The sequence below is a fragment of the Uloborus diversus genome, chromosome 6, assembly GCF_026930045.1.
Source record: "Uloborus diversus isolate 005 chromosome 6, Udiv.v.3.1, whole genome shotgun sequence".
NCBI lineage: Eukaryota > Metazoa > Arthropoda > Arachnida > Araneae > Uloboridae > Uloborus > Uloborus diversus.
This window is the reverse complement of record NC_072736.1, coordinates 107,608,689-107,624,607: the sequence shown is the minus strand read 5'-3', so window position 1 is coordinate 107,624,607 and position 15,919 is coordinate 107,608,689.

Sequence of the window (15,919 nt, the reverse complement as noted above, 5' to 3'; positions counted from 1 at the left end):
AGGTATCGATAGATTCGTCTTTTTCCCATCTTTATGTTTGGCTATTTAACATAATCCTCCGATTATAATTAGCGGAGATATCAATTAAAAACAATTAATTATGATTCTTAGATTTCAAGGTAAAATCCCTATTTTTCGAAAGCTTTCCTCTATTCAAATTATTATTCAGTGCTTCATCTCAACTTCCCGCAACAATGCTTTTATTAAAATTTATAGCGTGAAGAAAACCCTTGAGAAGAAAGATGTGTTGCCATTTTCTTTTCTCCGAATATGAAGAAATAAAATCTTGGCTTTTTTTTTTTTTTATGATTTTCCTATCATCGATGGATATAAAATTTTTTCTTTTTTGGTTATTTTTCCGCAATCTGCAGTGAAATTTTACCGATTTTTCTTTCTTTTTTTTTGTTCAAGCCTGATTGTTGAACACGCGTCACTTGACCTAACTTTTTATTTTCGAGCTGGACCGTGGAAAGCCGTGCAACGCAGCTAGTAATTAAAAAAAGAAATCAATATGCTTTATGTTTGTTAAATAACTATGCAGACAACACGATGTGTCATAGATGTCATGATATGAACAACAATTGTGCAAAAGAGCATTAGTGCCCTTTTCACTTCCTATGCTATATTTAGAATTCAAACTAAATTTTAATTGTAGTTGTGTGAAGAACTCACTTTGAAGTCACTTGTCGTCCATTGCTTTAGCACAATGGCGCAGCGAGGGGTGGGGTGAAGCAGGCTCGACGAGAGGCCATGTCATCCTAGTCTCAAACTAGGGACCCGGGTCTTGGGAGGGGGGGGGGGGAGTTTGACACAGACGAAAAAAAAGTTTTAAAAAAGAAAGGCAAAAGAAACTGGAGGCGATTCCGAATAAGCAAAAACTTAAAAATTAAAGTAAAATTTACTGGCGTAGCACACTTAAAATAGAGTTATATTTGTTTTCTAGAAAGCAGTTTTGAATTTTTTTTCTTTTCTTGCTTTTTTTCTTTCCCTTCTTTTCCCCTTTTTTTTGGGGGGGGGGAGGGGGGTAACACACCTGACAAGGAGCTTACCTTGGATCTGGAGTGGAGGTCACTTTATTACCCCCCCCCCCATGTAGAGCCCTTGGTTTTAACATGCATTGCCAAAACGGTAGATTATATACCTGTAAGGACTGTAAGGAAATCTAAAGAAGGTAAATTCTGGCTTCTAAAATACAGTAAACTCCCGATTATCCGCGGAATAGGGTGGCACGGTAACCGCGGTTAAGCGAAAACCGCGGATAATCCGAATAATAGGTAAAAAATGTTACTACTGTATGCAATAGCTAAAAAATATGAAAGACACTCACATAAACATTTAAATTATAGCTAAAAACATTGCTATATTCCGCCTACTAATATGGGATATAGAAAATATACACATGTAAAAGTTTAAAACGAACAATAACCCAATCAAAAGTTTAAAAAACATTTAATGACGGTTGAATAGAAATAGTGAAAAGACCCGCGGATAATCCGAGCCGCGGATAAACCGACCGCCGATAATCGGGAGTTTACTGTACATGCAAGCAGATAGACTACTGTTTGACCACCGATGAGATGGAAAGGCAAATATCTGGCTTAGAGGTGGAAATGGACACATCTATTCTTTTTCAGGGATGCCAGCTTTTGTAGATATGTATTAGCCTCTAAATAAAGCAGAACTACATTGATATGAATGAAACACAAGCATCAAATTTTTTCTTTTCCCCCTCATTCAGATAGACTCGTCGAAACTGGCCGTTTGCTTTTTTTCCCCCTATGGGGAGCAAAACCTCCATTTTGCTCCCCATTTACTTATACAAATCCACAGTTTACGTCGGATCTTTGCCAAATTTCACACGGAGATCCTTAGATGCTCAGAAATTCACCAGGGGTTTTCGCCAAATCAGTGAAACGAATGTTTACGCCTATTAATAACAATGACTGAGATTTTGGAGTTAGAAAAAAGGTCTAAAGGGATTAGGATCTAAGGGGTTCTTAGATTTTGAGTCATAAAAAAGTGCTTCTTTCTCACGTTGACTAGAAATTTTACTTTTTTTTCCTTGACATAAATAAGAATTTACTGTAAAATTCTGAATTATTTTTATTTAATTTTTTTTACGTAACTTCAAAACGCAAAACTTAATAATTAAAATCTCACGTCGCGCCGGCTACATTTTTGCACTTCATTTAGAAATTATTACATCCATCAACGCCATATTAAAGCTTTCGTTAAAAAAAAAAAATCATTAAAATAAGGAAAGAAAAAGTTCCTAAAAAAATAGTCACGGGAGAGGAAAATTAACAGATTGACTAAAATTAAGCATAAAAAATGTATCCCCTGGGGTAGGGGATATTTTAATAAAGGCGGGAAAAAAAATCCCCTACCCCTTACTCTTCAATGGTTCAAATGTTAAATGACTTTTCATAAGTAAAAAATATTTAATTAACACGAACTTGATTTAAGGCAGACGATTTAAAATTAAGTGGGATTTTAATCAAAATGGTGAAGGGTGTATTTCAAAGTAAATAGTTAATTGTACTCGTCTTTTAACATAGTTTGAATTAGCATGAAACGATAATGTAAAATTAAGACTTAATTTCGATTAATTAAGTATTTTAATTATAATTTAAAATGTATTTTCTTGTTACCACAACTCAGGGATGAAGAGTTTTAGACAGGTGGTAGTTTTATCTGGTTTTATCTACGGTTTTTACCGACATGTTTAAAACCTCTTTTCGACATGTTTTTTGACAGTTGTCAAAAACCTGTCCGAAATTTATATTGGTAGCCAAGTTACCGTAACAAGTGATTCTTAATTTTACAATTTTTATTTCATACATTAAAGGACATTTTTCGACTGTTATAGATTTCTAGAATGATGTACAGTAAAAAATTAAAAATATAATTTTGATTCAACAAGCTACTCGTCTGTTGAAAATAATTAATGAAATAAAAGAAGTACCATGTTTTTAAAATGAACTAAAAGTGTAAAATGATTTCTCTAAGCTTCATCTGGAATTAAAGCGCATACAGTTTCAGAATTTCTTACAGGATACTCTGGAAAAATTGTGATTGTGCGCTTTTTATAGCTAACAAAATGCTTTTAAGATTTAAGAAAAATATAGGGCCCATGCAGTAGACTATTGATGCATTTATAACTTGAGCAACAATTTGAAAACTATCCTTAGCTTACAAGTATTTTGATACTGTCCAACCACTGATTGCATGGAATTTTCAAAGGTCCAGATAAGACTAATCTATGTGAATAAGAGGGAAAAGTAAAAATTTGATGCGGTTATCCCGCTCATTTGAATGAGACTGCTTCTGCAAAAGCTGACATCGGTAAAAAAAAATCATAGATTTGTCCATTTCCAGTTGTAAAACGGATGTTTGTCTTTCCATACAATCCGTGGTCAGACAGTAGCTATTAAAAACTGACACTCACAAATTTATTACACAGTCTGTAAGAAACTCTGAAACTTTATGGGGCTTTAAATCTATATGAAACTTTGAGTATTTACTTTATACTTTTTAGTTAATTTTAAAAACATGATATGTTAAAAAAAAAATTTGTTTAATTGATTATTTTCTGCTTTCAATAGCACTGTGTGTCTGAAATGTTTCAATCTATTTTATACAGGCTGTTCCGTATTAACCTGCAAGACCTTTATTTTCGCAACCGTTAGTCCTATATGTATAGTTCCACTTGCAAAAATGTTCAAAATCAGATGAAGAGTTAAGGTATTGAAAGTTTGAAGTAAAAAAAGAAGTGAGTTAAAAAGTAAAAAATTTAACTTTTTATACGGGCCCCAGGTCCCCCTAACTTATATTTAGGGAAATAATCTCTATTGAAAACTATTACTGACACAAAAAAAACTTGACATTTGTGCAAATAAAACTCAAGGAGATGTTCCAATTCAAAGCTTTAAAGGACTATACAGAAGATGAGATTGGAAGTGAGATCGCTCACTTAGAAGAATGATAAGTCGTCAAAGTAAGAAAAACAAGGTATTTATATTTTTCATTGCTGTTCAAAAATAAATGCAAATGTTGTGCTGTGAGACGCAAAACCACACGGCAAAACCTCGAACAATTTGAAAAATCACACTCAATGCACACATATAATTTTTAACACTTGTTAGCTGCTATATGTTCCTTCAAACGGTGTTATTGACAGCGAGTGAAAAGTAGTTTAAGTCACAAAACGCTGCGTTTCATATCTTAGTGAATATTGGTCATACTAATGTCAAACTTTTTGTGTTGAAATTATTTTTCAGTGAGGATTACTTCCCTAAATATATGTTAGGGGACCTAGGGTACTTATGAAAATTTAAATTTTGTATTTTTTGACTCATTTTAACTTTTGCTTCATTTTTTAATATCTCATCTCTGCACCTGATTTTGAACATTTTTGCAATTGGAAGTATACATCTGGGACTAATGGTTACGAAAATAAAGGTCTTGCAGGTTAAAACGGAACACCCTGAGAATGACAGAGACGGTTAAATTGACGATGAAGGAGTTCGGTAAATTTGTTCAGTCGATAAAATTTGCTTAAACAGCACATGTACAATAAATAACATTGTAAGTGTAATCCTAAAAAAATTAGTTTTATTTACTCTAATTTACAACAAAAGGTCTTCACAAGCAGATTATTTTTCATGTGGAAATATAAACAAATATCATACATTTATTTCTCCCAGAAAGAGCTGGAAACACTTATCCGATTACAAAAATATACCAGAGATGCCCCCCCCCCCCCAAAAAAAAAATAAATAAATAAAAAAGACATCTGCTTAAAAAATTGCAACTCAACCTAACATTTTATATTACATTTTGTCCTGTTCCAGCGTTTACATTGAAAGTTCACCAATCTGATATGCCTTGCATATACTAAATTGATATTGTTTCAAATTGGATTTCACCATTTGAAACAATACCCTAAAAAGCCGTAAACCTTAAAAAGTCCATAGGAAGAGCCAGATTTGGCGCGTTTTTTTTGGGGGGGGGGGGAGGGGGGGTATATCAAAGTTATACCCAATGTTTTACCTTTTTCTTTAATTTTGTAAATCACCGCAAGGTAGCGTATCCGAGCGCTGGAGTTGCGAATGGCTATCCCGGTAAGTTGAAATATCTTGGATTTTACGTCACCCTTTTTCCGAAAATCTGCTTAAAAGGTTTTTCTCAAAGCAAATCAAATCAAATTTCCTCCCCAAAACTCACATGAACTCTTTCTTTTTGGTCTTCTGATTCAAATTTATTAAAAAAACCAATAATCCAATTTGCAAAAAAAAAAAAAAAAATATGAGTACGAAGTAAGTTATGATTGAAAAAGCTCTACTACATTTTGTCATGAAATTAGTTAAAACAATTATAGTTCACATTCTTCTAACTACCGTGGGATATTGAAACAATTTTATCAGATGAAGAAAATTCAGGGACTTCTATATCGATGTTTAGTTTGTACGAGATTTTTTTTCGTTCTCATGTTAGAGGAATATGCAAAAATGTTCAAATTAGAGTAAAATAATTATTAAGAGTTAATTAATTAATTTCATTATAGAATATTTCATTGTCATCGTATCTGAGGTCACATTCTAAATTTCAAAAGAATCCGATCACAGGAAGTGGCCGAAAATTTAGTTGCAAAATTCCGTTACATGATAGTACATACGTACAGGTGAAGGTAAAATAAAATAGAAAACGAAAAACAAGTTAAGAATAGATTTCTTTCATTGGGGAAATATCAAATTTAAACGATAGATTTTTATATACGTACCCGATTTTACGTTTTCCCACTTGGTACGACGAAATACGTAAAATCGGTGTTGCACATCATCAAAAATATTCAGCTAATTTATAATTGCTGTAAAAGCACTTATTTTCGCGAAAATATAGTATCTGCGATTCGCGAGCTGAAAATTTCGCGAATTTTACACGAACTGAACCGAAAGTTGAAAATATAATTATAAATAACGCTTAACTATTTCGCGAGGCTCAAATTTTCGTTATTGCAACAGGCTTGTGAAAATTTCTGCTTCACGAAAATTACCGTAAAATGATCCAACTATCGGCAACTTTTCGATGAAAATTCCGTGTACGTCTTTGATTTAGAAATTTGAGGACTTTAGCAATGGTAGCCATACATCTCGTCTTTTAAATGAAATGCTTTAAAAGAATGAAGTTGTATAGAAAATGAAGGGGAATTTTTCCCCCGTGGCCCATAGTTGTACCCTTAAGGATTACATCTATGGACCACCTCATTTTAATCAGAAAACACATTAAAAACTTGATCTGGCCTATTGTTGTCTGAGGCTACAAATTGCCCTCTGCTGGAAGCTGTATAAAGAAATTCTTTCAGTCCATTTTGTACCTCTTTTTTTTTTTTTTCAATTTTTCAAGGTTTTATCCATTTTTGACATCTCGAGTGATTAATAAAGTTCAACATTGTAATTGTAAGTAACGTTCTTTATTATCTACCTAGGTTTTGACATAGAAACATTTGAAAACTAGAAAAATATCACGAACTAAAGGCTAGGTACATATATTTTGGCCTCAAGGAACTAAGTAGGTCTGACAAGTTTTAAACGAGATTAACAAAAACTTTGAAAAGAAATGTGAAATCACATTTCACATTCCAAGGCTCATCAAAGTAAATTATTTTTTAAAATTGTCATACTTTAAGGATTTTTTTAAAATAAGCACATTTTAAGGTGATAGGGACGACCCCCAAGCTTTATTCTGCCTTTTCTTGTCATTATCTACAACAACTGACAAAAAATATGACGAAAGCATCCTTAAAGAAAATGAAATGAAGCTTCAAGCCACTAAAAACATGAAAAATAGGTGGCCCATTGTTGTACCCCAACATTCCCATCTTCGATAAATGTTGAAAGCTAGTGTTAACTATGAAAAATTTTAAGTCAACAAGTGGCTTAATTCGTAACTGACAAAATATTAAAGCAAATCTGAACTTACCAGATCTTGAAACACAGTATAAGTGGTTTGCCCAGAGGAGACTTTTGGCACTTGCACGAGTGAATCGAATCAAGCACTAAGAACGACTGAGTTATAGTGCAGCTCTGGTTAGTTGAGCTGTGACCTTGACTATGTTTACCTGTTTTATGGAAGTGAAAAATAGACGTGTTATTGGCTCGGATTTTAGTTGGAATATTTTTGAAAAACTACTAAGAAAGTTTTTCAACTCAACTTAGCGCCAATTACCCCTCCCTATTTTCCGAAACAGAGGTAAACATTGTCAGAGTCGGAGCTCAACTGCTCAGAGTCACACAATATCTAAGTTAAGGTATACAACAACAATGGTAATCTTTGATAAGGCGTCTTTAGCTACCTAAATGGTACGCTACCTGGTTAAATTTTTTGGAACTCGTAAGTTCGAAAAAGATGCCACTAGATAGCGAAATCATTACCATGGCAACAGTGACCCATTGTTGAAACCTAGGCACAAAATTTTACCATTTTATTGTAGTGTTTTTACAGTAATCATTGAGTGCTGATCAACGTAGTTTTACTTTTACTCAAAAGGTTTTAAAAAAAAAACCATAAATCCTGACTAGAAGGATTTCAAATTTATAAAATTACTTCTAACTGTTTTAGTTATTGAATATTTCAACAGAACTATTTTGAAAACTGGATTTTACAGTAGTATCCATAACTATTTTTGAAGCATAACAAATTAATTTAAAGCAAAATTTATAAATTATCTTTTAAGTTAATTTTTAATTGACTCCATTGATATGATGCGTAGAATCATAAAAAAGAAATCTTACGTACATAAATAAGATGTCAATAATGACTGTATATGACAGTAATGTCAGTGTTTGAGTTTTCGACTTGTTTTTGACATGTCACGTCAAAAACCCAATCCTGTCATCACTCATTAAAATTTGCTTCATCGAGATTTGAGTTGACGCAAAAGCTATGTCATTTCCTAAGTTTCTATACTTAGAAATACAGAGTGTTGCAAAACTTTTGGGCAAATATCGTTTGGGGGTCAAGCACTTGTAAATTTCATTCTATTAATTTGCGTCTCTGTCAACGGCTATCCAGCTCAAAATGGGGGGGGGGGGGGGCAAGCCCGTTGTTTGGGCTACAACGAGGGAGGTCAATTCCTTCCTCTCCCGATTTCGGAAATATTGTAATCAAGGATGCTCCAATGGGAGGTCACTGTGACCTCCCAAAAATGTCCTTATTCGGGAATTTTGTCTGACGACTCGGAAAAATTATTATCATTCTGTGAAATTTGGAGTTCTATCCGGCAAATTGAGAATTTTCGTTCAAAACTTTAACTTAGTAGCGTTCCTGATTGTAATTGCATGTATGTATTTTGAAAGCATTTTAGGCATATATGTATTTTATTGTTTTTCCATAAAATGCAATGAGTATTATATATGCCCGCCCTTCCAAAAATTTAACTTCGGGATGCCCCTGACTGCAATTATGTATGCATTTTGTTACACAATTAGCATGCATTTTAGGCATGAATATGTTTTATTGTTCTTCCCATAAAATGCATTGAGTATTTTATACCCCTTGCCCCCTCCCCTCCCACCGGAAAGTTCTAAAATGACGGGCTAGGGGAGGAATTTCTTTAAATTGAAACTTTTTCACTGTGCATATGGGGAGGGTGCCGTGCCGTGTGTAATAACACAATTTTACAAAAGAAAGGACACTTTTGGTGTAAAAGGGAAGTTTTTGGTTCTGTATTACCAGCCGTTGCCTTTATAGCGGAATTCCGACCTGGAACCAAACTAAAAACCAATAACTTTCCCTTTTCCTTTTTCTCCCCAAGGAAAAAATATACACGTTTCAAAATTAAGCACAATTTTACTGCAGAGCCAAACACATCGAAAGTTTAGAATTTTAAATAATTGTCAACGAAGCACTTTAGGCTGTGGGACGAAGGCATAAAAGATGCTTAAAAACATGGTTTCGTTTGCCAACTTCTGGGACTACGAAAAGTGATATTTTTCTGAATCCTTAGTGTCTGCAGATGAAAAAAACCTAATGTTCACAAAAAAATAGTGTCTCATAATTTTTTTACAGACCATTAAAGATACATGAAAAGGAGTGAAACTGACAAGCAAGAGGCAGACAAATTTTAAATACATAAAAAATATTATACATGTACATTTAAAATATTATGTATGTACGTTAAAAACATTATGTATGTACATCAAAAAATAGTTTTTTTCAAGAAGCTAACTCTTCATTCTGAAGTATCATCGTCAGAATCACTGAATTCATTTATCCTGTTTTTGCGTATGGAGTTATTTTCCTCCTGAGAGTTTATACAGCTACAGTCACTAGAGGAAAATTATGTGCATGAACAATTTTACGTCTTGCATGTACTACATCTCTTCGAAGAACACCGAGTTTTCGGGCATGTACAGGAGACTAGTTTTTGAACATTATCTGATGCAATGGAAATAGTGCTAAATTGTATTTCAATACTCCCCGCATTTATAGTCCATCCAGTGTTCTGATGAACTGGGAGCATTGATTAAATCAGTGGTGCTCAACCTACAGCCCGTGGATCAAATGATGACCCATGTGCCCCGTCGTTGTATTCAGTGTTAAAAAACGAAAAATATATTCTAAAACCTTCCAAAAATGCTAGTAATCTTCTTTCGGTGTTATGAATTTTGAAGTCAAGTAGTCATAAATTGATTTCTGAAACACAGATGCAATAAAATAAGCATGTAGTAATTAAGACAGCAATTTTGGTTTGTAATTGTCTTTTGTTTCCCTTGTTTTCCCATGCTATCTAGAAAACTTAAATCATATAAATAAATTTGATATTTGTTCTGATCCACGAGATTCCTATTAATGTGAGTTGTCTCCCGCAGGTAAAAAAAAGGTTATTCACCACTGGATTAAATTATTCAAGCATCAGCAATGAATATTTGCTTGATAGTAAGTGCACAAACGAGGGGATAGAGTAAGAGTCACAGTTCGGAATTGGTTCTTTTTCACTCCAGCTCCGCAGTCCTGGTAAAAACATTTGCGCTTTAAATTCATTTCATTTTGATTCAGTCATATTAATCTCTGACTTTCATCAATGTTAAGTCTATGAGATATGCTATTTCTACATTTATTAATAACTTTCATTTTTATTTCTTGTCACCAAAAATTGAGAATGTATTCAGAATCTACTCCATTTTATCAATTTTTGGTGACATAAAATAATTTTTTGCGTTGTCGTTAATGTTAAAAAAAAAAATTAATTATCGAAAAATTGCCCTTAAATGGCTAGTTAAAAAACATTTTGTAAAAATATTCTCATCATGAGCTTTTTCCAACAACGTTTTTCTTAAACAAATCCGTCTTTAAGTTCGCATTTTATATTTGAGAATGAGGTGTCATCGGGAAGATCTTTAAAAAAAAACACGACTTTCTTTTACTCCAATTTAATGTAATTTTCCCATTATTGGCAATTTTATTGTGATTCAGTAGTTTACTCTCTGAATATCACCAACAGTGGCGAAAGAAACCAGATTTTTAAAAAAAATCGCCAAATTTGTAAACTTGCCGACCAAAAGACTGGCGATATATTGCCAAGTGTCCTCCAAATTATAACACCACTTGAGTTTACATCGAAATTAACAATGATTTCCTCCAAAAAAAGTGGCAAAAGACCCCTTTAGAAACACCCGAATGCAACCAAAAGGGAAGGTGCACAACTAGACCCCACTAGGAGTCTACGTACCAAAGTTAAACTTTCTAGGACATACCGTTCTTGAGTTATGCGACATACATACGCACATCCGCACATACGCACATACATACGTACGTACGGACGTCACGAGAAAACTCGCTGTAATTAACTCGGGAATCGTCAAAATGGATATTTCGTGTGTCCAGGCACTTACCCACGTAAGGTCGAGTCGAAAAAAAAAAAAAAAAAAACTCAACATTCATTCGGGGCTGAGCAAAATGGAAATTGAGGTAATTTTTGAGTGAAATTTTTTTTCGCGAATACTATACTTCCTTTTTTGTAAAAGGAAGTTAAAAAATTTGTTTGAATCGAACGATTTGTTAATTTTTTTTTGGGAGGGGGGGGGGGAGCACATAGGTCGACCGACAGACACATATTTTCCCCATCTCAAACTTCTACTTTTGAATTTGATATTTATTTAATTATTTTATCTATTTTTTTGACTTATTTTTTGTACTAAGCAATATTTTTACGATACATTAACCTTAGCACAGTAAACCACTTTTTATGTCCTTTTTTATTTTATATTACTTTGACGAGAAAGTAGGCTAAAAATGAGCTCCAAATATCGTCTGTAATCGAAAAGCAATGTTATTAAAAAAGGAAAAGATAAAACATCGTGACATGAAATATACTTTTTAGTTCTTAATTTATCGTCTGCAATGTTTGATTTTATAATATTTTTTAAACATCGATGGCATCTGTTAGAGTTGTTTATGTTCTTAAGATTTTGTAGGTCAATCATTGCTATTCGGTGATTCATTAATATCTTTTTTGTGAAGTAAATGCCTTCTAATTTTTTGTACTTAACAATGTCTATGTGCGCTGGCTCTAGTGTAATAAACGAAATCTTGAGATGAAGATCATTCAGAGCTGCGGATTGATACAATTTTTGATTTCCTTTTAGTTACAAAATTACTAAGCGAAAGTAAGTAATTTAAAACGTATTAATATATTTTGCAACGAAAAATTGAGCAAAACAGTAAAATTTCGGTTGGAAAACTGTTTATTAAATTTTTAGATTAAAAATATTGTGTTTAATAGCGCCATCTAGAGATAAATTTTTTTTTGTGTAAGTGCTAACAGTCCACGGAACATAGTTCCTATTTCAATTACTGATTAAAACTTAATGAGACAATTCCAGCTTGTGAACATTGTATTTTTCTACTGAGTTCATCATTTATAATAGATTTCAAGCAAGTTCACGTAGTCCCTAAGATTGGTAAACGAACTTGAACGATATTTGCACTCGGCCCATAGACTACTTATTTGTATATTTATTTATATATTTGGTTTCAAATATTTAATATTTTGGAAGAGAAGGGGGAGCTTCCCTTTGAATGGTTCTATGTTCTCTATTTCAAGAAAACAAGTTAAGAATTCAAAAAAATATGAGGCAGTGAGAAGCAGCAGTCATGTAAGTGGCAAAATTAAAACATTTGGAGATAACCAGCACAGATTGTAGATGAACCTCTCCTCTGTTTTGGGGCAAAGGATGGTACCAGATCTTTCGTACTTGTAGCTCTGGTAGGTGCTGCTGTACAGCCTGATTTAGAAAAAAACATTCAATGAGGACCTTATCTTTAATCGCGTTTTACTCAAAACTTGAAAATGTCCACCATATCCCTTTGCTTCTCACTGTTTCATATCATGACGAATCGACCACAGCAAGATAATTTTTCTTGATCAAAAATCAGTTGGATATTTGACTGGTAAAAACAAGGAAATCTGTGTTTTAGTCATTGCTTACTTTTTGCTGCATTGTTTTATTACTATTTAATTTTACAAGAAAGCTTTCATTTTTTTCTGATGATCAAAAGAATGTGTGAAGAAGCTCCGCAGAAATGTCTGCTCCAATCCCCATGCCACAATCAGACCCTCATTACATGTAAAAAAAAGCTCGAAAATTAACACTATACCTACTGAACATTGTTTTGTACATCAACAAACGCTACAAAAAATTGTACAGAAAGATAAAGATTCTAATGCAAAAATAAAGTGTACTTTTCTTTGAAAAATAGTTTTACTAAAAACGTTTTAACTGTTTCATAAAAACTACTTAAATTTTTTCACAGTGAATTTCTAATGAACTAAACATGTCCTTTGGCTTTGGACAGAGCATGGCCCCACTGAATGCGCTGGCGCTTACCAGGCCTTGACAATTTTTGACTTTCCTGTGTTAAACCGGGGCAACTATTCCTGCACTTGAACATGGCCACACTAGATGGAAAAACTTCAAAACTTCATATTTGCCCATTCTGACCGCAAGGAGGCGCCACAAGCCACGGTTGCATCAACCAATCAACGACAAGTTTCAAAGCTTGTTTATTTTAATTAATAAATGAAACAGAAAACAAACATTAATATTTCGCAAGATACTCAGAAATATAACGAATCAACCAATTCGAATCGAATCAGTAATGTTATTCAGCTGATTATTTAATGCGTAAATTGAGCATCTAAAGTTGGTTTGGCAATTTCTTTTAATTTAATTTTACATGCTCATTTATAGTTTGTGCTTCATTTGTTGGATTATTTTACGCTTAATGGAGAAAATTAATTATTCAGAGGATTATTTTTTATTTTAATGGACTTTTTGATCTTGTTTCTAGGCTTGCTTCGCTTATAAGTCTTTAAAACGACAAAATAGTTCATGGTATCGCCAAATAAGTACTTTATATGTAACTTGAAATAGTCCATGACAATAAATAAAATTGAAACTAATCGCCAGCTTAAAAAATGCACCGCTACGTACCTATAACGGAAAATTACCCCCCTCCCCACCCTTTTTTTATTTTAAGAAATGCTAGATATTTAGAGCTGCTCCTAATGTTATACAATTAGAAGAAGATGACAAAAATTTGTAAGCAGATCTTAGACTCCTGCGGATTCTTGACGATCTACTGTGTGTGTGTATTATGTACTGTGTGTGTTTTATTTTTCCAACAGAAAATTCATATCCAAATTTTCGCCAAACTTGGCGATCAAATATCTTACAAAGTTTCTAGTTCAAAGCTCCTTTCTCATTCATTTTTCAAGTGTAGAAAATAGTTTTTTTATGACTAGAATTCAATGTTTACAGGATTTTACATCGCTAAATATTTTAATTTTCTTAAAAATACAGTCGATTTGCGATAACTCGAAGTCCGAAACATTACTATAACTCGAAATTTTTATCAAGTCCCTACTTTTTTGTCTTTAATTTCATTCTAATTATTATAAATAACTCGAAGTTAACTTCTTTCAACTCGAAGTTTTTTCCAGGATTACTCGAAATTTATTTCGAAAGAACGAAAAAAAAAAAAAAAAGAAAGAAAGAAGTGACTATGGGAGAATAATTATTTCACCTTCATTTCCAATCCGAATTTGAAACGAACGAAGATGTGCACATTTCCTGAAGTAGAATCAGCTCTATTCAAGCGGTTCCAGCATGCTTTTGATTTTTTTCTATCAATACATTTGATTAAACTGTGCATATTATGCTAAAAAACTTAAGTTCTATAATTTTGTCTGTTATATGTACATATTAAAGCATTCGATGGTTTTTAGTATTAAAATATAAAAAACCAAAACTATCGTTAAGTCAAACTTTCGATAAGTCGAAGTTTTCCATCTTTCTTTTTTACATTCGAGCTATCGCAAATCGAATGTATGTTTAAAAATATCTTTAAAATGGCAAATAAAAAAAAATCATATCATTGTTTTGCTTTTGCAAGGACAAAATAAATTTTGTACAGAACTCTTCCCTGCTAGGATTTTACAAAATATCAACAGTGTTGATATTTTGTAAAATAATCTGTTCCACATTTTTTTAAAAAAAAATTAGTTTCACAAATTCATGTGTAGATATTTGAGGAGTTTCTTTCCCTATTGCATGTATTTGTTAAATGTTAAAAATAAATTTTAAAAAATAATAATAATTTGAATTTTGGCTGCTTGAGTTCGAATAAAGTTATTCACGATCATGAATTGCAATAGGATCCTACTCGTTGGGTTTCTTGTTTCTACAAATGGAATGAAATGGAAATGACCAAGAAATTTGCACCCGTCATAATATGACTGTTGATTTTCTAGAATAGGTAATATGAGTCTGTAAATAAGATAAATATTTTATGGCCGAATCTGACCTTTATCATAAAAATTATTATTTGCGTGAACACTTTATAACAATTGAAAAATATATTGAAGTAATAGCACCTGGGATGCTAACGGTAAGGTGGGAGCCTGGGGGTGGGGATAGAACCTGAACTAAAGTGAACGCTCTCCGGTCTGTGCGCCTTCCGATGTGTGTATGTACACTCAAACCTGTTTTTGTGCGGACTTTTTTTTGTGTAATTTATAAAAATTATTTATAAAACAAGCGAAAATTTTTAAGGGTTTTTTTTTTTTTTTTTTTTATTTTTAAGAACATTTTTAAAATCATAGGATCTGACCATTTTTTAAAATAACTTGACTAAGTTTAACATTTAAAAAATAATGCATTAATCGGTGCGCTTTCATTGTTTACGCTTCTGCAGATGACATCACAAATGATGAAATGCCATTCACTGATGTCACTCACAGAGCTCAATATTCAATTAGTTTCTTTACTCAAAAGTGTTGGCAACTATATGATTGATAGTAAGCGTAGAGTGCAATATGTAATTCGCTTCTTGATCATCATAACGTAGAAACGCGGTAGACAGATGTGCCAAAATACATCATTTGTGACGTCATAAAGACCACGCCTTATTTTCAAAATCAGACATTTAAAAAATTAAAAACTAAGCTTCGGAAAAATGAAAGTTTTTTCTAGTTCCATGTTATTTTTATTTATTTTTTGATTATGCTATGAATTTCCTTTTGTAAGGAAAAAAATCTGCACTTTTTCGAAATAGCTCTTGTGCACTAAACGTTTGTGCATCTCTATGCGTATTGTGCACTAATATACTACTAAAATCTACACTAAAGTTATTATAACATGAGATGTGCTAAAAATGGAAGGGGAAAAAGATAAATGACATTATTTTGGTGTCGGTAAAATATTGGTGCGAGAACCACGGACCCGTCGTAGAACCATGTATTAGTCACACTCTGATTTTAAATGTTTTTAAAATTATGTGAATGGTTCATTTTCTCAAATTGCCATCATATTTTTAACTTTTCTATTGTTCTTCTTCATTTGAAAAAGAATATTCC